Below are 3,730 nucleotides of genomic sequence, written 5' to 3'. Positions count from 1 at the left end.
GTCCATTCTCTTCAAGATTCGTGATTCTAGCTTGTTGCCATCCTCTCATAATTATTTTCGATTGTGGGAATTCTTTTCACCCATCCAGTGCAATTCAGGAGTCTTTTCAGGTTGATTATCTGGAGTCCATCAATTCAGGTTTATTCATTCTCAGCTTTCAGTTATCATTCTCCAATCTTACCGGTGCTTCATTCAAGTGATCTCTATTAGGCTCATGATCTCCTCGTTCTCATGTATCTAAATCCTCTCAAGCATCTTCGTTCATTTTATAATTCTTCCCAGAGTTTCTTTATCTTCTCTTCATTCATTTTCAATTCTTACGGTGTTTCGCTCAAGATCTCTTCCTTGGTTGTCATACTAATTCTTTCATTGTTTTCCATCCTACCGGTGACTTGTTGAAGACTTTCTCAAGTTTGCGCTATATCTATCTTAATCCTTTCGACAAGAATAAGTACTGTGCCAAATCCGTTGATTGTCATCAATTTAATTGGTGAAGGATATGCATAACGTAATTCTTATTCTTGCTTCATCCAAGTGATTAATTCTTTATTCCGGAGGCTCATCAAATTCTCGGTTTCACTTGATTCATTTTTCTTTCGCGGAGTCCCAAGCTCTCGCAATTATATCACCATGGAGATTCATCTAAATCATTACAAGGTTTCACCTTGTGTTTTCTACTTCTCTTTCCTTCCGTTTGATCATCCTTTTGTTACCGGAGTTCTTCATCAAGGTTCTACATGATGGTTCATAAAGGATTTAATTCCTTCTCCAACTTTTTCATCGAGATTCTTTTCTAAGAAGCTCAAGCTTTCTTCATATTGTAATCCGGAGTGCAATTCTTTCTTCCGTATCATTGGAGATGGTATTTTGTCATTCTTGATAATCTGAGTTCATGTTTCATGATTCGAATGTTGTTAAGAATGAGATATTTTAAATCCATCAACCTCTTCGTTGGAATTATCTTGGGTTATATTTCACCTAAAGCCTTCCCTAAGGATTGTTGCTATCTATGGTGATTATAAATGATCCAAGTTCTTCATTTATCCTTACGGTGAAATAAGTTTCTCGTCTCCTTCTTGTTCTTATCAATCCAATCAATTCTTTTCCCGTGAGTGACAGGTTGTCACCTCATAATTTGAGATGTATTCCATAAGACCATATCAAGCTTATTATTTTCGTTGTTGGTTTTCCCAACAACTCCGTTCTAGCATTTGTTGTAAGCGTGCTCTCTCAAGATCTTGTTTCCCTTCGTTTATTCCATTCCATTATTACTTTTGTTCCGGAGGCACGGTGATGTTGCTCTCTTCAACCCATCTTCTTGTTTTGTCAGGATCGTGTTCCTTTCTTGGTTTATCCTTTTATACCGGAGTGTTGTGTCCCTTTTGCTCAAGCTCTTTCATTTTATCAAGGCTTCATCCCTTTTCAACCGAAGTGCTACCCGTATCGGTTTTTTCTTTTTCCTCTTTCTTAACGGAGTGCTTTCAACTTTGTTCATCTCCGTTGTATTCTTTTCTCGAAATGGCTTAACCTTTTCAAGGTTCTTTGGTTTCACTCGTTCATCAAAGAAGCAACTTAGTTTTACCTCTTCTCTTTCTCTTCCGTTTTCCCCCTCCGGTGCCATTCTAGATCTCGGGACGAGATCCTCTCGTAGTGGTGGAGTGTTGTAACGCCCCGAGACCGATGTGCCAGGTGTCCGTCAGTTATTCGCTGTCGTTGTCATGTCTTTTGCTTGCGTGTTGCATCTTATCATGTCATCATGTGCATTGCATCATCATGTTTTCAAAACTTGCATTCGTCCGGGTTCCCCCGTTCTCTCCGCTGTCCGTTCTGAGCCCAGACACACTTGCACGCGCCCGCGGCACGTCCGAAATATTATTTTATAAGTGGCCGGAAAATGTTCTTGGAATGGGATGAGAGTTGGCGTGCGGTCTTTTCATAGTGTAGGTAGGCTGCCTGCCAAATTTCATCGCATTCGGAGTTCGTTTGACGCCCCAACGGATAAATATAGCGGCAATAGTGGCCGGTCTAACGTCGGACGTTTTCGGTCCCGGAAACAGTCGTCGGGCCTCCCTCTCTTCTCTTCTCTTCTCTCAGTTTGAGACCGTCTACACAGCCCACTACCTACCGCCAGGTCCAACCTAACCTCTCTCGTCAGCCCGCGGCCCTCCTCGCGCGCGCGTCCAAAAATTGTCCCAGACCCGACCCGAGCAGTCGTCACCGTTGTGTCCGGATCATCCCCAAACATCTATAAAACGTCTCCATTTTTCTCTTTGGGCTACCTAACCTATTTTCCAGCCCGTCCGATTAAGATCGAAGGGAGCTAATGCCCCTATCCGGAAATCCTTTTGCCTTATATATTAGACCAAAACCTAAAACCTAGGGATCTGTCCCATCCATCTCCTCACCCACTGCCGCCACCCTCTCCCTTGGGATCCTCCCAGATCCCCGTCGGTCCAATCTGCAGCCCAGTCTTCCTCCTTCGTTTTCAGCACCACCCCAATCAGCAGCTTCCACCTTGCCCCGATCCAAATCCACCTCCCCAGCGACGCCCCACCTCGTCTCCAACTCCGGTCACAGCCTTGCCCCGCTTGTTGTTTCTCCTTCCCGTCTGCTTCCTCTGCATCGGGCCAGCGCCTCGACGAGAACCTCGCCCGCACCCCGTCTTCCTGCTCATCGCGCGGATCCAGGAGGCTCGATGCCCAGCAGCTCGCCTCCGCCCTGTTCCTAGACGGACACGCCCTCCGGCCTCGCCTTTCTGCCGCTGAAGACCCGCGCTGGGGCCTGCTACGCTGTGCCGCCGCTCGCAGGCCTCTGCTCTCCTGCACCTCGTCTCCGACACAGGCAAGTTCGTCGCCGCCAAGACCTTGCCTCGCCGGATCCGCCGCCCACTGCAAGGGAATCGGTCCCCGACGACCTCGCCTCGCATCTGGTGGTCGTCCCATCGTTTTTTGTTGTCGGAAGCACCAGCGCCGCCGCCCCTTGACTTCCTAGAACACACGCAGCTCCAAGTCCCGCTCGCTGTGTACGTTGACTTCGTCGCCGACCGCGCGTGGGCCACGAGAGCGCCAGGCCCAGCTCGCCCGCGCGAAGACCCCCCACCTCTGCCGCTTTGCCTGGGCCGCCTTCTCCCCTCGCTGCTCGTCGTGGGCCGCGCGCCTACCGGCCCAGCTGCGCCTTCTCCCGTCCTAGTCCATCACCGAGCCGGCCCAAGTGCCGTGGTGAGCAGCTCAGTTCAACCCAATGCAGCCCGTCCTATTTTTTTCCTGCTGCTACGAATTTAGCTATTATTCCTGAGACGGTTGTTTTGCAGAAAAGTCCCTAGAGTTCATGCATTTAATATCTAATTAACCATGCATCGGTTTAAAATAAGTTATATATGAAACATGACTAGAATTTCATCTAGTTTCATATTGTGCCATTTTCATCCATGTTTAACATGTTTAAAATGTTGTTTGATTAATTTTTGCTCTATGTCATGTTAAAATGCTTTAATTCATAACTATTTAACCGTAGCTCCAAACCTAACAAACTTTATATGTAAATGGAGTAGAATTTTGCCTAGTTTAACATGGTGGCATCACTTTGCATGTTTAACAACTCTAAAATTATGTTTAGGGCAGAACAGTACCAAAACCTAATATATGCATATGAGGAGTTTCCGGAATTGTTGTTTGTTGCTTCCGGCCTCATTTAAACTTGACTAGATAGGTAGTTTTACTTTGCTTCACCC

This window comes from Triticum urartu, chromosome 2 (assembly GCF_003073215.2).
Source record: "Triticum urartu cultivar G1812 chromosome 2, Tu2.1, whole genome shotgun sequence".
NCBI classification, from domain to species: domain Eukaryota; kingdom Viridiplantae; phylum Streptophyta; class Magnoliopsida; order Poales; family Poaceae; genus Triticum; species Triticum urartu.
This window is presented reverse-complemented; position numbering follows the sequence as displayed.